The following is a 22,548-nucleotide window of genomic DNA, read 5'->3' as shown; positions in this document are numbered from 1 at the left end:
TATTTAAAAAGTCATTTTTAGGGTACTTATGACTAGATGTGCTAATGTGACAAGTTGCATTATGAGTCACAACTATAAACTTTAGGTGTACATTGAAAAGAGACCATTTTACATTTCTAAAATTAGCACTTGCACCAAAAGGAGGTGCAATGGATACACTGATTGTAAGTTATACAAGATGTCTTATAAATTTGACAAGAGATTTATAGTTAAATTTATAAGACTTTATTAAAAAATTGATACAACATTAAACATTAAACTAAATTTAAATATATTTTTGTGTTGGCATATGATTATTGAGTCTCCACTTGCACACAAAGAAATTATCATTGAATGAATAAGTTTTTTCTACATTTGGGAGGGATAGCTCCCTTGTATGATAGAGATATTTGTAATTTTTTCTCTTTTTTTAATTAAAAAGTATAAAATGACACACAAAGAAAAATAACGAAAGAGGGGAAACTTAGATGAGACAAACATAAGAGGCCATCATGGATTCCTTGAATATAGATAGAAAAATAGAAACAAAAAAAGTAGTGCATACATGTATAATTAAATGGAGATCTGTTGAGTTCAACCTTAGATTCACCACTAATAGGAAAGTAAAGATTTAATTATTTGTTTCTTTTTAGAAAATACACAAAGAAAAGGACAAAGGAATTATTGGAGCAATGCTCCCAAGTCAAGATCAACGACAAATATAGCTTCCAAAATCAAGAGAAAATATAAATCACCAAAAATGATAATGTATTGAGATGAGATACAATGTGTACTTGAATTCTTTCTTAAATAGGCAAGAACAAGAAAGAGAGAACCAATTGGGTGTGAGGGTAGGTAGGAGTAGGTACAACTACCCTAATACAAATACCAATGCATAGGTAAAAATAATAATAAACTCAACCTACTCACCTAGAAACATGTAATAATACTATGTGCCTAAGTTGGACTTAAGCACCAAAAATAGGGAAAACCTATTTACGCTAAGAGAAATGAATTGTAATACCAAACTTAATAATATTAAATAAAAACCCATGAGGAATAGAAAGGGACACAAAGTTAAATACATAAAATATAGAGAACAAATTAAAAAATTTAAGATCATATCTAATAACGATATGAGATGCCAAGAAACATCCAAAAACACAAAGTTCTATACAAATATTCTTCTTAATTTAGAGATGAGATCAAAATTCCATGTGGGTATTGGACTTGTACAATGATGTGTCCCTTTGACAACAAATATTATTACAATATTGTTTTAACAATAAATAGGTTAAACCAATAGTACACCATCCCAATAAGTCTTCAACTTTATCCTTTGAACTATACAAAATATTAAAATTAAAAAAACATAAAGCAACTATACATTTCATAGCCCATTAAAATAATTATATGTTAAATGTTATAAAATGACCTAATAACAAATACTAAATCTTCACATGAATTTATAGACATGCGGTTATTATTGCACGTTGTGTCAAATAATTCATGTGCAAAACTAGAGGTGAAATTATTTAAGACATTATATGTGCATTGGTTGTAGGTGAACATTCTTTTAGATAATTTTATCAAAAAATTCACTTGCTTGTTATATGCATTACATATTACATATTACATGCATTTTTCAAATGAATCATATGTTTTGATCATGTTTCTATATAAAAGTTTTTTTTTTGCTTTTAGTTGCAAGTTACCTAAAAGTCCATTCAAATGAGTAAATATGGCACCAATGCAAACAATAGAATCAACTTGTTCTATCCTGCTTTCTACAAATGTATGTTCCCTTTTGTACTTCTATTACTCTAGAAATTCACCCACTAATACAACCCTTCTAGTTGTACCTTTACAAAGTATTAACTATATTTTTTTGGCATTTCCATTTGGAATGAGCTTTCACCATCTATGAGGCTATTTGATGCTAATATATGGAGTATAAAGGTATCAAAATGTGGCATGTTAGCCCCCCCTTTTAAATAGGAACTTGACAGATCTTCAAATTCACATGCCATATTAAGATATTTTATGTTTTGAGTAACAAAATAAAAAAAATTATGTTCCAATTAGAAAAGTTGTATTCATAAGAAATAACATAATTCCACAAAATAAAATTACTATGTTCTTATTAGAAAAAAGTTGTATTTAACTAATAACGTTCCTCTCATAATTTTTGCTCACATAAATTGCCATTACTTATATAGTGCTCGACTTGGAATATTGTTACTATATTTCAATGATTTGATCATTTAGTATACATAATATGGATTATAGGGCAAAATTTTTTATAATATATTATTTGGATTAATTAAAAAACTATTATCACATATATCATTGATTTAAATAATAAAAATTATTTTTTAAATTTTTATTTTTTGAATATATCTTACTTAATTTTACATTAATTTAAGAAAACTAGTATAATATTCAGAAAAATGTTATTTTAGAAAATTGGATATAAATGAAACTGTGATATAATTAAATTTTATTATCTTAAATATAATGATAATTGAACTATATTATGGAAGGTGTGTTGTTTAAACCAATAAGGAAATTTTGTAAACTTTAACTAATTTATGCTCACACAATAAAATTGAATTTATATAAATAGATGAGTTGCCTTGCCTGGGAATATTGTTGCCTCCCTAGGGACTTTGGAGGGCTAGGCCTTCTTTCAGCTTAGAAGCAAGGCCTTGCCTTATCTGCCAAATGGGTTATTAGAGTCCTCTCTGGTAATGAGGCTTGAAAAATTCTTCTCAAACATTGAATTTATTTAAGGCATCCTATCAACAAGCCAACCTGGAAGGGGATTGGTTTTCAAACCCTTCTAGTGATGAAAGATGTCATGCAAATCCAAGAGACTTTTGTTGCTAAAAGAATCTGACAGGCCTGCGAGACTGTCAAGTCGTGGCTTTGCTGGGAACGAGCTAGTTTTCGAGATGGCCTCTCTTTTAATCAACACAATATTTGGTGGTCATCATTCATTCAGGTTCAGGGGATTCCCCTAGCGCGTGTTCCTGGAGTCTGTGCTCTACGCTTTCAAAAGTGTGTCTTTTGCACTCCGTGGGATCTTTTTTTCATGCTACTATGAGTCTTCGCACTTGGGAGGACTTATAGGCCCAATTCCATTTCAGCCAACCAGATTGATGGATATTTGATCTAGTGGTGTTGGTTCTACCTCTAAATATGGTACACAAGCATGGCATTCATTTTGTCAAGCCTTGGTAGAAAGATCGGCATGGGTTCCTCAACACTCCTTTCTACAAGTATAAGCCAAACTTGGTTACCATTGGATCGTTCCTCATTTGCCAATGGTTCCTTCTTTGAATCTTCGGTGGCATTTGCACTCTTCTTTGGCCACATGGCAGTGTAGATTTCACACTATTTGGATCACCAATTTTGAATCCCAAGTGGCTCATTTCGCCTGGTGTATTCTTTTACAAGGCTTGCCCTTGGGTTCTCAGCTCAAGCATTTGGAGGTGCTAGATCCTTGATGTCCTTTTTGTGGGCAACCCGAAACTTTCATGTATCTATTTTGGTATTGCATAAGAGCCCAACAATTGTGGGTTTGGATTCATGACTTCTTTCGGTCTTTTTGGTCTAAACCCTTCTCCTAGCATATGGTTTTGTTGGGAGACTCTCCCAAGTTTCCTTTCAAATTCACATAGATATGGCCTATGCTTTCGGGTTGGAAATCCTCTTCAATCTTTGGAAAGATAGAAATGCCATTTTATTTTCTCATAGCTCTCTGGATCTTAATGTTTCTATTTATGCTAAAGCTTGTATATGTAATAATGTGATGTTATAGATTCAAGTACAAGCGAATAAAGTGGCACTTGAAGTTGCCCATATGCAGGTGCTTCTTGACCACTAGGGTAATGCCCCTTGTACAATTGTCAGAGTCCCACCAGACCCTTATATTTTTGGTGATCGTTCTTTGTCTCGTGGCAGGTAGTGTGACCGCAGTTCTTCCGCTCACTGCTCGTGCATGTCGCGTTCCCAGGCTCCCTGCCACCAATTTTGTGGGGGAAGAGATTTCTTGCGTCACCACTTGACTTCTCCTCCATAGGGTGCTCCCTCTTCTGGGTTGCCTATGGGTGGAGCTACTTTTGCACCTCCTAGCCTTTCTAGCTGGCTAGCTTTCGGTGCTTATTCTGGGTGGCCCAGCTCCTCTAAAGGTTTCCCACGACTTTCCCTAGCCATCTCCCTAGCCATCTCCCTAGCCAGGAAGGAGATAGAGAATGAAGACAAAGCTGCAGTTGAAGATGGTAGGGTTTCTCCTACCTTTCTCTTGACCCCACTGATGTGTGGGGTCCGAAGGATGATGTGATCCGCCGCTTTCTGCAGCCACTATATTAATCGCTTAGTGGCTAATTTGTTTTTTTCTTTGTAGCTGGTTTTTTGAGCTCTTCTCGCGTGGCTTTTTTTTTATAGAAGCTGATAGAGAATGAAGACAAAGTTGTAGCTAAAGAAGGTTGGGTTGCTCCTGACCTTGCTTTTGACCCCATTGATGTATGGGGTTTGAAGGATGATGTGATCCGCTATCTTCTGCAACCACTGTACATTAATTGCTTAGTGGTTGATTTGTTTTTTGCTTTGTAGCTGGTTTTCCGGGCTCTACCCGCGCGAGTCTTGTTTTTTTGGTTCTCTAACCCCTTTTTTTGTGAATAGTATACTTTTTAATTATTAATGATAATGCTCTATTCATCAAGAAAAATAAATATATAAATAAAGCATTAAGATATTTAAATTTAAATTACGTAAGGAAAATTAGAATTGCCATAATGAAGCATAAAAACTTATATATATATGAGCACTCAATGAGCTTCTGCTTGAAGAATGGCAATCTTGTGAATTTTTCTATGTTAAAATCAATTTACAACTCGATGGAAAGTGTGTTCAGTGGAACGTAATTAAATTTAATAGATATTTTTAAGGAAATGTTAAATAATTATGAATATTTCCAATTGCAATTAAAAGAACAAGATGCAACTCCTCACCACTCTACGGGTTTCTATGATGAGCATACAGGGATATTTTTCTACTATAAATGTTTGTAGTTTTTGTTACTAATTGTCCATAATTCCTTTGAAATATCAATAGGCTCCAAAACTTATACCTTGAAATCTCCCTTCAATTTGGGAAAATTTGTTGGCATTGAGGTTGTCATTGATGTCAATATGTGTGTATGTAGAGCTGAGTTGATGGAGATACAGAGAGACATACAAGACATCCAATGGATGAAGATGCAATAGGAATATGCTGAGTTGATTGATGTCGACAAGAGTAGCAGGGATGTCAAGAGGTTGCAGAGAAGAAGGTAGCATGTGTGGATAACACGAAGACAAGAGATGTGCATAACTTGCAGGTCATGCAATCATGCATAAAATGTTGTGTTACGATACATAAATGATGTAGGTTGCAGAGGTGAAAAATCCCTTCAATGGTAGTTTTTCCTTGAGACAAGGCTTCTGTCTCAACAATGATGCTTTTCGGTGTAAGATGGCGATTTCACAAAACCATTTTTTTGCTTCATCGGGCTCCATTGTCATATTGATAGAATTCGTCTTCAGTGTAATGGTCGCCATGTCTTGGTGACAAGCAGTTTGTGTTGAGTGGGCCTTTCCTTATCATACACTTTGACATCCAACTGGCAGTTGTACATTGGTCCATCAAGATGATGATGTATGCATATGGGGCCTCTTTTGTGTGTTGGTTGTTGCACTCGACACTCGACAGGGAAGTCTTCATTATTTGTCCAAGTCACGAGTTGGGTGAGGTAAGAAGTGATTTCCACATGGGAGCAATGTTTGGTTCACATGTGTTCGTGTGGGGCCCCGCGTTGTGTGTGGCAACAAAGATGGCGTGGTTGATGATGTGAGTGTCGAGTGGAATCATCTATGTGGTGTGGCAACAAAGTGGCATTCGTCTTTTGTCTGCAGGGATGATGTTTCATCCATATTCCTAGTGTGGGTTCGGTGTCTTGGTAGTGGTGGCATCCCGCTATCCCGCGGCTTGTTTGCGATAAGACTAAAGGTCTTGTGGGGTAACACAAGAAGAAGCAAGGAATGCTTCATTCTATCTCGTGACATGATGGACGAGTGAAAGGTGACCATGCGGGGTTAAAAGGACAAAGGAAGGAATTGGGCTTCCTGCTATACCGCATCATCAAAACATGAGGAGCGATAGTCATGCGGGGCAACTCAAGGAGGAGCGAGATATGTATCCTGCTATCTTGCAGTGCTAAGGAAGACAATACGATGGTTGCGCGGGGTAACACGAAGAGAGCGGTGAATGGTTCCCGCTATCCCGCACCATTCAAGATGGATGAGGAATGGTCATGCGAGAAAAGATAGTAAAGCGACATAAGGATCCCGCTATCCTGCACTCTGCTGAAGGATGGGAGGTGGATCCCGCAGGGTAAGTAAAGACAAAAAGATGGTGCATCCCGCCAGCCCGCATGGTTAAAATGGATGTATAAACGATGATGCGGGGCAAGTCAAAAGGTAATATGGCGCGTATCCCGCCATCCTGCAGCGATAGAGTTTAAGGTCATTGTGACCACTAGAGATGTTTCAGTCGACATGTCAGCAGCCTGATAGATATAGAGATCCACGTGGTAGTCAACCAAGGTTGACCAAATGACCTAGATGACAACTAAGAAGACTTTTGATGTCTTGCATGTCTACTGATAGACTCGATGGTCCACATGGATGATGACTAGGCGTTGACCAAGCTTGACCAATTAACTTGGATGCTAAAGGAGATGATTTTAGCCACACAACTGCATGTCGATAGGCAAAATGATCTACATGGTGATTGACCGAGCTTGACCAAATATTTTGGATGCCAAAAATGAAGACATGTGGCTCCCAAGTGGTCAAGAATGAAATCCGATATGCAAAAGTCGATGCTTGCAAATATTTTAATGAGGTTGTTGTTAATCTCCTTAGGGTAGGTCGACAGAGGATGAAGAATGCAATAATGGAGACCGCATTGTAGATTGTTTGTGTGGTTTGAGGTGATCTGCAGAGAGATGATCAGATGTCATCGAACAAATGAAGATTAGTAAAGTTAGTAATCAAAGTACAGAGTAGACTGGGAAGAATGTAGCAACATTTGATGACCATCTTGTTGAAGAGGGAGTTGTTGATCTTTTTTAGGCTCGAGGAAATCTGTCAGGCTGAAGTTTGCTAAGTATGGCAATCCTATATTGATAGCATGATCTGAACATAGTTGTTTCCAAGATTACATTTATTGTAGGTAGTTATCTGTCTGAGTGATGTGTACAGAGAATATGATTGGTATGCATTAGAGGCCGAGGAGATCAGATTGTGAATCTATCCTTGGAATAAAATTCTGTAGGTACAGAGATGACCGAGAAAAGTGTATAGGTTATGAGATTTGATAGCTGCAAAGGTGATTACTGAGTTGGTATATTCAAGCTGGTGGATGTCGATCAAAAGAGTGTAGTACATTTAGTAATAAAAATGTTCTTGAAAGTGTGCAATAAGGAGAATCTCTACAAAAATAGAGATTACAGAAAATGACGAGTAGAGGATCGCAGAGAAGCAGCTCATGCAGGCGTCAATAACACAATGATAGTGCATTAATAACACTGCAAAAGAGACTGCATGTAGAATATTTAGCTGTGTGGAGGCGACAGAAAGAAACTGAGAGTCAGAGCAGAGAGTGGACAATGAAGAGCTTGATGAATAGAGGAGGAGAGCAGCAAAGACTAGTGACTAGAAATGTGAAGAGCTGACGTAGATAACACAGTGGGTTATACACACTGTGAGAGGCAGAGAAAGAGGATTGAGTCAAGCGGAAAACATAGAGTTGGTTGCAGAGAAGAGAATAGGATAAAAGGTAGAAGATAGAGAACAGAGAGCTGAGATTGAAGCCTAAGATGAGAGAATAAAAAAGAGTTAGGTCAATCTCAAGAGCATGATATTTGTGAGTTGCAAAACCTCATTTGCAACAAGGTACTCAAACGGTATTTAATATTTGTTCATTGTAAATCTCTGAGTGGGTGTTCAGAGAAGGGATAGGTTCTCCTTTGGGTTGGTGCCCATAAAGCTAGGGGTTGGTGCTCCTTTGGGTTGGTGCCCATAAACTTCAGGGGTTGGTGCTCCTTGGGTTGGTGCCCTAAACTTTGTAATAAGATTTACTTGTGAGGTTGGATTGGAGTAGTACTAGACTCCAGCAACATTTCTCACTGAGGTTTTTCCCACATTGGATTTTCCTTGTATATCTTGTGTTATGGGTTTGCCTCTTATGTGTGTGTGTTGATTAGTTTAATATCTCTTTTCATAGCTTATTAATTAATGTGATTAGAGTTTAAATCATTTTGACAAGTTAAAGTTTTTTATTACCACTGATTCACCCCCCTCTCAATATGATGCAGGAACATCCCTAGTTCATAGCAATATTGCATCAACCAAAAACATTTTCTTTCTGTTTTTCTTTTTGTTTGTAGTTTCAACTTTTCTTTCTATGTATCTTGGTTTTGGCCCACCGGATCCTGTGGAGTTGGCTTCTACTTGAAGACTTGATTATCTTTCTTGCTTCCAGACCGCATCACATTTGGATCATTTTCTGGCAAGATATCGCTATCGGTTTCCTTGACAATTTCTTGTTGTCGGTTGACAGTTCTTATTATCGGTTGCCTCGATCTATTTTGGTGATCTATCGGAACCCCTTCCGAAGCTTGCGGAGCCTTAGGCGTTGATTCAGATGTTCCTTGGTGTGTGGCCGACCTTTTCCCACGATTTACGTTTCATCGTTTGGATTTTCTAGAGGAATCTCTTGGCAGAGGTTGACCTTGTTTATTTTACACATTAGGTCTTGTTCTTCGGGTTTTGATCCCTTTTGGGCCGACTGGATCCTTTGGATCAATATATATAATTGTAATTGTGCATTAGAATGTAATCAATTAGAGAATCAAGTTGCTAGACTATGCATAGAAAATAGATCCTAAGATTCAAGGTCTTGCTTGTGACCTATTCAATATGTTCTACCAGGCATGTGAGCCGGTTATGTTGTAACCCGATTGTTACCAGTTGGTTGTAATCAAGTTTCATGAAATAAAACAATCTGTTCTGCTTTGCCTCCATCATATCTTTGTGTTCCCATTGTGCTTACTCTTGCTGACTGGTCCGGATTGATCTCTTTGAGGTCTCTCCTCTCCGGTGACTGCTTCAAGTCGTATCAGAGCGAAGTTTCATTCCAAGGGTTGCTTGTCCTAAAAGTTTTTTGTAGGGTGGCAGATTGTGGATCTCACTTGCAGCTGCAAAGGACTGGCATGAACGATGGCATGAAGAGGAGATAGGAATGGTGGAGCACATGGGAATGTAGGCCCTGTCATGATGGAGATGTTGCAAGGTATAGCACCCTGGTTGGAAGCCGTGGAGACAGCCCAAAGAAGAGGCTGAAATATTGAAGATGTGAGTGAAGATGAAGGAGAAGAAGCCCCAACAGAACAAGCAAACCCACTGGTAGTTGATCCGGATGAGGAAAGGTTTTTGAGGGTTTTGAGTAGGGCGAATACTAAACCTCATTTTACCCCACTGGAATATGATGAGAAGTTTGATTCAGATGAATTGATGGATTGGATCTTAGAGATGGAGAAGTATTTCAATTTTGAAAACACTGTAGAAGAGAGGGAGGTGGAATATGCATGTACCCGACTGAAAGGTCATGCATCTCTTTGGTGGGAGAATTTGCAAGTTGATAGATAGAGAAGAGGTAAAGAGAAGATTAAGACATGGGATCACATGATTGCTAAGTTGAAATTGAAGTTTATGCCAGTCGATTATCAAGTGAATTTGTTTCAGAAGTTGCAAAATTTGAGACAGAAGGAATCTAGTGTGAAAGAGTACACTGAAGCATTTTACAAGTTGAATATCAGATCCGAACATGTTGATGATGAAGTTGAACAAGTTGCAAGATATTTGAATGGATTGTGGATGTCCATACAAGATGAACTCGGTTTGATCAAATTGGAGAGTGTAGAAGAGGCTTATCAGTATGCCCTAAAGGCAAAAGAGAAGTTAAATAGAAGACGTGAGCAGAGGTAGAGAGGCAAAGGTGCAAGGTTTACCGAAGGAAGATTTCATGGAGGAAGAGGATATACCGGAGGTAGAGGAACCACTACCGATCAAAACAAGGACAAGAAAGTGAACAAAGAAGGTAATTCATACCGCAAGAATGATAGAAATTTCTACCGGAGGAGAGAACCAGATGGTTAGCAGAATGAGAATTTTGTAAGACAAGATAGGAGAACATTTAGAGGAACCTACTTTAAGTATGGAGGAGAAGGACATCGTGCATTCGAGTGTAAGAAGACAAAGAATACCAGAAGAGTAGAAGTGGTGGAAGAAAAACCCATCGAATCAGACAATAAACCGGAAGATGGAGAACTGTTGGTGATGAGGAGAGCTTTGTGTCATACCGGAGGAGATGAAGAGCCCTTGCAGAGGAAGAATTTGTTCAAGACTAGATGTAAGGTATTTGGTAAGTGTTGTAAAGTTGTTATTGATAGTGGTAGTTCAGATAATCTTGTTTCAGAAGAGATGGTGAATAAGTTGAAATTGGAGAGATTGAAACACCCTAAGCCTTATCAAATAGCATGGATTCAGGATGAACATAAGTTGTTAGTAAGTGAACAATGTTTGGTGAAATTGAAAATTGGGAATTATCATGATGAAGTCTTGTGTGATATTATGCCTATGGATGTTTTTCATCTTTTGTTGGGTAGACCTTGGCAGTTTGATAGACAGGTAGTACATGGTGGGAGGAAGAATACATACACTATTGTGGTCAATGGGGTGAAAGAAACCTTGTTGCCTTTGGAGGAACCTTTGAAGAATGAAGTCTGTACGAATGCTATAATCTGTTTGGTAGATGGAAGGAAATTCTTGGATGGACTGAGACATGAGAATGTGTGTTTTGCCTTAATTCCTAAGAAGACTGAGAAACCGAAACCAGGAGGAGAACAACCAGAAGACATAAAAGATTTGCTGACAGAATATGAAGACATCATTTCAGATTTAATGTACCTGATGGATTGCCACCTGTAAGAAGTATTCGTCATTGCATGGACTTGGTTCCCAGAGCTAGTTTGCCTAACAAAGTTGCACATTGGTTGACATCGACAGAGAATGAAGAACTGAATAGACAAGTGCAGGAGCTATTGAAGAAAGGTTTGATTAGGGAGAGTCTGAGCCCTTGTGCAGTGCTACCAGTATTAGCACCTAAGAAGAATGGAGAGTGAAGAATGTGTACTCATTTCAGAGCAATAAATAAGATCATAGTGAAATACCAATTTCATTTGCCTAGGATGGATGACATAATGGATTGTTTGAGTGGAGCAAAATACTTTACGAACATAGATTTGAAGAGTGGATATCATCACATCAGGATCAGAGAAGGTGATGAGTGGAAGACAACATTTAAGACAAATGAAGGACTTTATGAATGGTCGGTGATGCCTTTTGGATTGACAAATGCACTTAATACTTTCATGAGGCTGATGAATGAGGTATTGAAGAAATTCTTGGGTAAGTTTATTATTATGTATTTGGATGACATTATGATTTTTGGTAAGACAAAAGAGGAGCATTTGTTGCAGTTAAGACAAGTTTTGCAGAGATTGAGAGAAGAGAAGTTGTTGATAAATATTAAGAAGTGTACTTTGATGAAGGATGAGTTAGTCTATTTGGGATTTGTGATATCTGGGGATGGTTTGAAGATGGACCCTGAGAAAGTGAAAGCAATTGTTGAATGGCATACACCAGAAAGCATTGGAGAGGTAAGATCATTTTATGGTTTGGCTAGTTTTTATCAAAAGTTTATTAGAAATTTCAGTTCAGTTTGTAGTCCTATGACTGAGACCATGAGAGGAGATCGGAAGGAATTCAAGTGGACCACCGGAGCAAACAAAAGTTTTGAACTGTTGAAGCAGAAAGTGACTGAGCAGTCTGTGTTGGCTTTATCAGATTTCAATAAAGTATTTCAAGTGGATTGTGATGCAAGTGGAACAGTAATAGGATCAGTCTTAATGAGTCAGGAAGGGAGAGCAGTAGCCTATTTCAATGAGAAATTGAATGATTCTTGGAGGAGATATTCAGTGTATGATTAGGAGTTTTATGCCATAGTTCAAGCCTTGAAAAAGTGGAGACATTACTTATTGCCTAAGGAGTTTGTGTTGTATATAGATCATCAAGTTTTGCCGTATTTGAACAGTCATAGTAAGTTGAATCAGAGATATGAGATGGGTAGAATTCTTGTAGAGTTACACCTTTGTTTTGAAGCATGGAAGTGGGAAATCTAACAAAGTTGCTGATGCATTGAGTAGGAGAAGGAATTTGCTAACAAAGATGAGAGTGACAGTATTAAGATTTGAAGACCTTGTATGATGATGACTTGGATTTTGTAAAACATTGGAAAACATGTAGAGAATCGGTTATGGTAAATAGAAGCAAGTGGTTGGATTACTTCATTCAAGATGGGATGTTATTCAAAGGAGTTCAGTTGTGCATACCTAAGAGTTCTATGAGGGAGAGTCTAATAAAGGAGAAACACAGTGGAGGACAAGCTGAACATTTTGGCATTGACAAAACAGTAGCATTGGTGAGTGAGTAGTACTTTTGACCCCAAATTCATAAGGATGTTAAGAGATATGTGCAGAGTTGTATAGTTTGTCAAGTTGAAAAGGGTAGTAGTCAAAATGTGGGATTGTATAAACCTTCGATAGTACTGGTAAGACCTTGGGAGGATATAAACATGGATTTTGTACTTGGACTGCCTAAAACATCGAGAGGGAATGATTCTATATTTATGGTAGTGGATAGATTCTCGAAGATAGCTCATTTCATACCTTGTAAGAAGACATCAGATGCATTACATGTAGCAGACCAATTTTTCAAGGAAGTGATGAGATTGCATGGATTACCTAAGAGCATAGTTTCAGATAGAGACACTAAGTTTGTTGGCTATTTTTGGAGAACACCTTCGAAGAAGATGAAGATAGATTTGAAGTTCAATTCTACTTTTCATCCATAGACTGATGGACAGACAGAAGTAGTTAATCGGAGTTTGGGAAACTTGTTGAGATGTTTAGTTGGAGATAAAACCAGAAGTTGGGATTTGATCCTTGCACAAGAAGAGTTTACCTACAACAATTCAGTGAATAGACGTACCGGAAGAACACCTTTTGAGATTGTTATCGGACTGCATCCTAGAGGTATATTAGAATTGAGAGACGTTAGTAGTGAAGACCAGAGAAGGTCAGAAGCAGAAGATTTTGCAGATAACATGGTAGCATTGCATATTCAGGTTAAGCAACATTTGGAAGACATGAACAACAAGTATAAGGGGAAGGTGGATGAAAAGAGGAGACATAAGGAATTTGAAGTTGGTGATGAAGTGATGGTATACTTGAGAAAAGAGTGATTCCTGGTTGGACCTTATAACAAGTTGCAAATGAAGAAGTTTGGACCTTGCAGGATTTTGAGGAAGTACAATTCTAGAAATGCATATGAAGTAGAGTAGTCTAAGTATTTCACCTATGTTTAACATTGCAGATCTTCATTCAAGTATCATGAACCAGAATTCAGTGAGGATAGTATTGCAGACTTGGAGAAACAGTTGCCCCGGAAGGACCGGATTAGATTGAAGATATTTTGGACAGTAGGATTGGGCGGAGTACCTGGAGCAGTCAGTATAAGGAATATCTTGTGAAGTGGAAGGACAGACTAGTTGAAGATTCATCTTGGATTTCTCAAGAAAGGGTAGTTCCTCTTGGTTTTCCTCTGACTCCAACAAAGTGAGAGGCTCACTTTTTCAATAACTCCGGATGTCTGATGCAGGAGCATCCCTGGTTCATAGCAATCTTGCATCAACCAAAAACAATTTTTTTTTTTTTTTTTGCGTTATGTTTGCAGTTTCAGCTTTTCTTTCTCTGTGTCTCGGTTTTGGCTCACCGGATCCTGTGAGTTGGATTCTGATTGAAAACTTGATCATCTTTCTTGCTTCCAGACCGCATCGCATTTGGATCATTTTTCGACAAGATATCGCTATCAGTTTTCTTGACAGTTTCTTGTTACCGGTTGCCTGGACCTATTTTGGTGATTTACCAGAACCCCTTTCGAAGCTTGCAGAGCCTTGGGCGTTGATTCTGATGTTCCTTGGCGTGTGGCCAACCTTTTCTTGCGATCTATGTTTCATCCTTTGGATTTTTCGAAGGAATCTCTTGGCGGAGGCCGACCTTGTTTATTTTACATGTTAAGTCTTGTTCTTCGAGTTTTGATCCCTTTTGGGTCGGCTGAATCCTTTGGATCGATATATATAATTGTAATTGTGCATTAGAATGTAATCAATCAGAGAATCAAGTAGCTAGATTGTGCGTAGAAGATAGATCCTATGATTCAAGGTCTCGATTGTGACCTATTCAATATGTTCTACCAGGCCTATGAGTCGGTTATGCTGTAACCCGGTTGTTACCGATTGGTTGTAATCAAGTTTCATGAAATAAAACAATCTTTTCTGCATTGCTTCCATCATATCTTTGTGTTTCCGTTGTATTTACTCTTGCTGACTAGTCCAGATTGATCTCTTTGAGGTCCCTCCTCACCGGTGACTGCTTCACAATGGTCCATTGTGGTTCTTCAAAGTTTTTATCGAATACTCCAATCTTCTAGCTTTTTAACCTTTGTGTAACTGTTGATTATTTTATCTTATTGTTAGGTGTTTTAATTTTGGTAGCAAGATGGATCTTTTAAAATATATTTGAAACTTTGAAATGGCGACTTAGCTCACAAGTCTCACAATGAGTGAGATAGAGACCAACAATCAATAGCGGAACCAACAGAAGACCATGATTGCTGTTAGGGGTGGTTGGAGTATACTTAACAGTGCATAAAAACACAGACGCAGAGTAAAACATTTATACGCAACTGTGCTACTGCACAGATAATCTTTATTAACTTCATAATGTTGTTTACATTCGTCCTCTTTTATAGAGGGAGTTGGAAGGGTATAGTAGTTTCTGGATCATTCTTTCCCTTTAGACTCATTTACCGCTGTCCATTATTTGTTATCATTTCACGGATGTTTCCAGATAGTGTATTTAATATGGTTGGTGGAGTTAGAAGCTGGTAGAAATTATCATATTCTTCCAACAATTGCAAGCAAATCAATCACTGCATTTTTCTCTTAACCTTGCAAGATTCACCCCTCTCCCCTAACTGTTATTTCTAATCGGTGTGAGTCTTGAGATACTTTTTAAAATATCTGGCGAATAATGAAATGTCATATATTCTAAATTCCTATAGTTTGGTTCACGGGATTCACTGCATCAATTCATTTTAAATTTACTTGATTTTAAATGAAAGTCAAAAAAGTATAACCCTGATGATCAGTAGTAGAAAAACCAGTCATGCAAAATCCACTGTAGAAAAGCCAACTAAGATATCTTGTAAAACCAGCATTTCAAAAGATAAATTATCTTGTAAAAACAGCATTTCAAAAGTTGGAGTTCATTTCATGGCTCCGGCTAGGGGTAGCTCTTTGATGTTCCTGTGGCCTTTGTTTTTCCTGCTGCTGATTTTTGGTGGTCCTTTGCCATCACCTTCAAGTTTCCTCATCTAGCTTTGGCGATCTTGATCTCGCGTCTCAGGCAGGAGGAAAGAGAAATTGAAAGAGATCCTAAAGATGGGTGGTCTGTGCCAGACCCAACCCGACCCCTGGCTCCGCTGATGTATGGAACAAAAAAGATGACCCTGATCCTCCTCCCTCAGCTGCTACATGCTCTACTCCTGCATATTTAGAAGAATTTACTCAAACTTATTATTTCTATTCAAATGCTCTTTTCCCAAATAATTTATGGAAAAGTAATGGCCCCACAAACGTATTGTCAAAAATAAAATTGATTATAACAGTAAAATCTTTATCAGTTCTAAAACGTGAGTTGAACCCTTTAAAATTTTTATGTTTAAATAAAGTGGAAACTATGCTGTAAACTGCTTTTTATTTCTTTAGTATACTGAAAGTGATTCGAGTGTCTTGAAAAATATACATGGGGTACATGGGGGAAAACTTTGGTTTAACAGATTGAAGTAGTGTCATCTATTACATACTCTGAATTTGAAACCCATCGCCAACTTGTGCAGTGCGGAACAGTTCCTCATGATCAGGGGGACCCCTCTTTTCCAAACTCTAGTGCCTTGATTCAACTATGCATAAGTAATTCGACACTTCTTCTAAAATGCCAGTTACTCCAATTTTTTTTCTTTTTTGATTTGGCGGGATTCATGGAACAACCAATAAAAATAAGAATAAAATTGACCATATTGTAAGGCAAAAAAATCCTTAAAAACATGCATACAGCCATCAAATGTTGCCATTCCGAGGGTTTTGAGTAACTTTATGCTAGCCATCACAACTTAAGATGTAATGGATACCTCAATGGGTGTATTATGAATATTTATATATTCTTATTAACTTCATTTTTAGGGCTATAAAAAATGAGTACATCAAGTATGGTAATATTATCAAACACCAAGTTCATTAATATTATTAATTGTTCCGAGTAATATTATTAATTTTAGTATTATTAGCATTTTTTTAATTCTAGATATGTTAAACAATGTTTTTCTTATGTCTCCAATGACTTTTAATATTTTGAAAAATAAAGAAGTCTTTATAACAGTATTTCACACTGTTTAAAAAGTAAAGAAGTCTCTAGGACAGTATTCACACTGTTTAAAAAGTAAAATCTTTACAACAGTATTTCACACTATTTAAACATCGAGCATTAAAAGTCGTAAAAATCTTAGAAGGATCAAGGGAGACACAATTTCTTATATTTAATCAACAGAACCATTACAGCTAATATCTGAGCTTCAGCTCATTCATCTCCAAAGACCATTACATACAGCTGAATTCTACAACCCCTTACAGCTCTACGAAGCTAGACTCAACTATGAGTATAGAACATATACAAATGCCTCTTATTTATAGAGGTCTTAGAACTCTCTAGATGCAATGCAGTCAAGGCACATGGATAGACTATGAATAGGAAATCATGCTAGAAGTTTCTAGTTTAAATGCTGGTAGATATGGAAACTTGATCATATTGTAACGCGAAAAATTCCTTAAAAACATGCATACAGCCATCAAATGTTGCCATTCTGAGGGTTTTGAGTAACTTTATGCTAGCCATCACAACTTAAGATGTAATGGGTAACTCAATGGTTGTATTACGAATATTTATATATTTTTATTAACTTCATCTTTAGGGTAATATTATCAAACACCAAGTTCATTAATATTATTAATTGTTTCTAGTAATATTATTAATTTTAGTGTTATTAGCATTTTTTTAATTTTAGATATGTTAAACAATGTTTTTCTTTTGTTTTCAATGACTTTTAATATTTTAAAAAGTAAAGAAGTCTTTACAACAATATTTCACACTATTTAAAAAGTAAAGAAGTCTCTACGACATAATTTCACACTATTTAAAAAGTAAAGTCCTTATGACAGTATTTCACACTATTTAAAAAGTTAAAAAAATTTTATGACAGTATTTCACACTATTTAAACATCGAGCATTAAAATTGGTAAAAGTCTTAGAAGGATCAAGGGAGACACAAATTTTTATATTTATCAATAGAACCATTACAGCTAATATTTGAGCTTCAGCTCATTCATCTCCAAAGACCATTACATACATACAGCTGAATTCTACAAACCCTTACAGCTCTACGGAGCTAGACTCAACTAGGAGTATAGAACATATACAAATGCCTCTTATTTAAAGAGGTCTTAGAACTGTCTAGATGCAATGCAATCAAGGCACATGGATAGACAATGAATAGGAAGTCATGCTAGAAGTTTCTAGTTTAAATGCTGGTAGATATGGAAACTTCTATATTAAATGTTTCGTTTGACAATATGGAGTCTCTATGTAGGTGGATGAGAGAAATTAATGCCAACAAACTCCCCCTTAATTTTGACCACATATGCTAATTAATTGAATATCCCCCCATAATCTAGACAAGATGAGTCTTGGCTTAAAGCCTTATTAGGTACCCATTTACAATGCTTATACAAGTTCTGTTTAAGTGGGCTTTAGTGTGCTACTTCAATCTTTTGACTTTCCCTCATCATAATCATCTTGGATTTTTACTGCTTACCCCTAACCAATAGACTTCGCAAGTGGTTTCTAGCTAACCACAAACTCTTTTCACAAATGGTTATTAGTTGACCATAAACTTTGCATTCAAGTGGTTTTTACTGACCACGAACTTCACATACTAGAGGTTTCTACTGACCACACGACTTTGTACTCAAGTGGTTTTGGCTTACCACGAACCTCAAATACAAGTGGTTTCAGATGACCACCAACCTCACAAATGGTTTTTGGATTACCATGAACCTATCACATGATGGGGATCTAACATATAATGCACACACATTTAGATCTTCATTGTGGCCTTCTCCTTTTGTACCGCCATTGATAATTGAGTTCATATGAAAAACAGTCCATCTACCGAGACACATGGGTAACCAGCCGCTGTGCTCGCTAGTTCTACAGAAATCATTTCCAGATACATGGTTCATCAATATTTAAAGTCTTGTAACAATACTGAATGTTGGGTACAACCAATCATGCACCCCTCACAACATTTCACATACAATTAGCCTCTTCCCATTATAACACATTGCAAGTGCTATTAGCTGCAATGGTTCTATTGATAAATATAAAAATTTGTGTCTCCCCTGATCCTTCTAAGTGATATCAGAGATTCAGCTCATTCATCTTCAAAGACCATTACATACAGCTGAATTCTACAACCCCTTACAGCTCTACGGAGCTGGACTCAACTGGGACTACTGAACATATACAAATGCCTCTTATTTATAGAGGTCTTGGAACTGTCTAAATGCAATGCAGTCAGGGCACATGGATAACTTCTATATTAAATGCTTCGTTTGACAATATGGAGCCTCTAGGTAGATGGACGAAGAAATTAATGCCAACAAAAAGTGGTAAACAGTTGGAAGCAGTCTGAAAAAAAATAGTTGGAAACGATTTGATATTTAAAAATGACAACATTTCATTATTGTTGCATCGTTGTTTCAGTGTTCATGAACAGTTTGTAATAGATGAGACAAAAATTGATAAGATGCCTGCAACGACTTTCAATATATTACAACACTAAAAGGCAGTTTACAACAATATTACACGTTCTATTTAAACATCAAATATTTAAAACAATGGGCGACAGGTCATGTTGTTCCACGACTGTCTGGTATAGATATGCTAACTCCAAGTTTCAAGGGAAAAACATGTCCAACTCTATTCATGAAGTTTCTATAAATTGACAACGTTTGTAATAGATTAGACAAACCATGGCTTCATCAAAGTCTTCCATGGAAGCGCATCTCGAGCTTTATGAAATCATTCTATCAGCAGCCAAGCCCATGGCCCTTCAAGCTGCTGTTTTGCTTAACATTCCTGACATTATTGCTATGCATGGTATTGAGAATCCCCTCTCTGTGGACCAAATTGCTTCTCATATTTTTACTTCCACCAATAAACCTGCCCATACTGAATACTTGTTTAGAATCATGAGGCTTCTGGCTTCCATCGATGTGTTCACAGAAGAGACTACAGTAGATTATGGTGGTACAATAGAAGCAAAATGCCCAAGGATATGGTAAGGTTCTCAAAGGTTTGGTGAGTTTTTACAATGTCATTGGATGTTTTGACACTCCATGAACCTAAGAAGAGCCACTCAATTGAGGAATTATTTGACATGGAAAATATGGTCTAGGGTATTAGTTTTATGCAATGAAGGATAGGTTGGGTGAAATCAACATTATTAATCTGACCGTTGATCTGTTAATCAACATTATTAATTAGGGGACATTGATATTAACTAAAGACTAAAAATAGGTCTTATTTTTATTAAGGGCAGACTAGTCATATAATGTTTCTACTTTGGATATTTAGTCAAAATGCCTCACAATGAAACTTGGAGTTAGCATATCTATACCATATAGATATGCAAGTCTGAAAAGATGAAATCAAAGCACTATTACATGTTCAAATTGAAGTAGCACACTAAAGCCCACTTAAACAGAACTAAAACATATCTCACTTCATTTCTAACTTCATAAATCTATTATTTCTGCTCTTTGAAAGCGACATAACTTTTCATCAAAGCCTTATTAGGTACCCATTTACAATGCTTATACAAGTTCTGTTTAAGTGGGCTTTAGTGTGCTACTTCAATCTTCAGACTTTCCCTCATCATGATCATCTTGGATTTTTACTGCTTACCCCTAACCAATAGACTTCGCAAGTGGTTTCTAGCTAACCACAAACTAATGGTCACTGTTACATGTTCTGTTTAAGTGGGCTTTAGTGGGCTTTAGTGTGCTTTAGGTTACATGATCTAACAAACATATCTCACTTCATTATTTCTGCTCTTTGAAAGCGACATAACCTTTCATTAAAGCCTTATTAGGTACCCATTTACAATGCTTATACAAGTTCTGTTTAAGTGGGCTTTAGTGTGCTACTTCAATCTTCTGACTTTCCCTCATCATAATCATCTTGGATTTTTACTGCTTACCCCTAACCAATAGACTTCGCAAGTGGTTTCTAGCTAACCACAAACTAATGGTCACTGTTACATGTTCTGTTTAAGTGGGCTTTAGAGTGCTTTAGGTATAATTTTAGTTCAAATTTTTATTAATATGAATAGAGTTGGACATGTTTTTCCCTTGAAACTTGGAGTTAGCATATCTATACCAGACAGTCGTGGAACAACATGACCTGTCGCCCATTGTTTTAAATATTTGATGTTTAAATAGAACGTGTAATATTGTTGTAAACTGCCTTTTAGTGTTGTAATATATTGAAAGTCGTTGCAGGCATCTTATCAATTTTTGTCTCATCTATTACAAACTGTTCATGAACACTGAAACAACGATGCAACAATAATGAAATGTTGTCATTTTTAAATATCAAATCGTTTCCAACTGTTTTTTTTCAGACTGCTTCCAACTGTTTACCACTTTTTGTTGGCATTAATTTCTTCGTCCACCTACCTAGAGGCTCCATATTGTCAAACGGAGCATTTAATATAGAAGTTATCCATGTGCCCTGACTGCATTGCATTTAGACAGTTCCAAGACCTCTATAAATAAGAGGCATTTGTATATGTTCAGTAGTCCCAGTTGAGTCCAGCTCCGTAGAGCTGTAATGGGTTTTAGAATTCAGCTGTATGTAATGGTCTTTGAAGACGAACGAGCTGAATCTCTGATATCACTTAGAAGGATCAGGGGAGACACAAATTTTTATATTTATCAATAGAACAACATTAATTTCTTAAGTTAATATCAGACTAGTATCAATTGGTGTTATTTTGTACCTTGGTCTTTTTCAGACTGCTTCCAACTGTTTACCACTTTTTGTTGGCATTAATTTCTTCGTCCACCTACATAGAGGCTCCATATTGTCAAACGGAGCATTTAATATAGAAGTTATCCATGTGCCTTGACTGCATTGCATTTAGACAGTTCCAAGACCTCTATAAATAAGAGGCATTTGTATATGTTCAGTAGTCCCAGTTGAGTCCAGCTCCGTAGAGCTGTAAGGGGTTGTAGAATTCAGCTGTATGTAATGGTCTTTGAAGACGAATGAGCTGAATCTCTGATATCACTTAGAAGGATCAGCGGAGACACAAATTTTTATATTTATCAATAGAACCATTGCAGCTAATAGCACTTGCAATGTGTTATAATGGGAAGAGGCTAATTGTATGTGAAATGTTGTGAGGGGTGCATGATTGGTTGTACCCAACATTCAGTATTGTTACAAGACTTTAAATATTGATGAACTATGTATCTGGAAATGATTTCTATAGAACTAGCCAGCATAGCGGCTGGTTACCCATGTGTCTCGGTAGATGGACTGTTTTTCATATGAACTCAATTATCAATGGCGATACAAAAGGAGAAGGCCACAATGAAGATCTAAATGTGTGTGCATTATATGTTAGATCCCCATCATGTGATAGGTTCATGGTAATCCAAAAACCATTTGTGAGGTTGGTGGTCATCTGAAACCACTTGTATTTGAGGTTCGTGGTAAGCCAAAACCACTTGAGTACAAAGTCGTGTGGTCAGTAGAAACCTCTAGTATGTGAAGTTCGTGGTCAGTAAAAACCACTTGAATGCAAAGTTTATGGTCAACTAAAAACCATTTGTGAAAAGAGTTTGTGGTTAGCTAGAAACCACTTGCGAAGTCTATTGGTTAGGGGTAAGCAGTAAAAATCCAAGATGATTATGATGAGGGAAAGTCAGAAGATTGAAGTAGCACACTAAAGCCCACTTAAACAGAACTTGTATAAGCATTGTAAATGGGTACCTAATAAGGCTTTAATGAAAGGTTATGTCGCTTTCAAAGAGCAGAAATAATGAAGGGTTGCACTCTTTCAAAAGGTGCTAATGGTGAAAAGGTGTGTCTCTTGCCAA

This window comes from Cryptomeria japonica, chromosome 5 (genome assembly GCF_030272615.1).
Source record: "Cryptomeria japonica chromosome 5, Sugi_1.0, whole genome shotgun sequence".
Classification (NCBI taxonomy): Eukaryota; Viridiplantae; Streptophyta; class Pinopsida; order Cupressales; family Cupressaceae; genus Cryptomeria; species Cryptomeria japonica.
This window is presented reverse-complemented; position numbering follows the sequence as displayed.